The following is a 321-nucleotide window of genomic DNA, read 5'->3' as shown; positions in this document are numbered from 1 at the left end:
ACAAAAAACACAAACAAACATTTTTTGTGGGGTGTATCTGACTGGAGCGTCGTCTCTGTGTTAAAGACAAAGACAAAGACAAAGAAAAAAAAAACTGTGGGGTGTATATGGCCGGAACATCGTCTTTGTGTTAAACACAAAGGCAAAGGCAACGACAAAGACAAAGACTTTGTGCTAAAGACAAAGACAAAGACAACAAAGACAAAGACAAAAAGAGTGTGGGGTGTATCTGACTGGAACGTCGTCTTTGTGTTAAGGACAAAGACAAAGACAAAGACAAAAAACAAGTGTGGGGTATATTTGACCGGAACATTCTCTTTA

The sequence above is a fragment of the Eimeria mitis genome, genomic scaffold (assembly GCF_000499745.2).
Source record: "Eimeria mitis Houghton genomic scaffold, Emh_scaff942, whole genome shotgun sequence".
In the NCBI taxonomy this organism is placed as follows: Eukaryota; Apicomplexa; class Conoidasida; order Eucoccidiorida; family Eimeriidae; genus Eimeria; species Eimeria mitis.
This window is presented reverse-complemented; position numbering follows the sequence as displayed.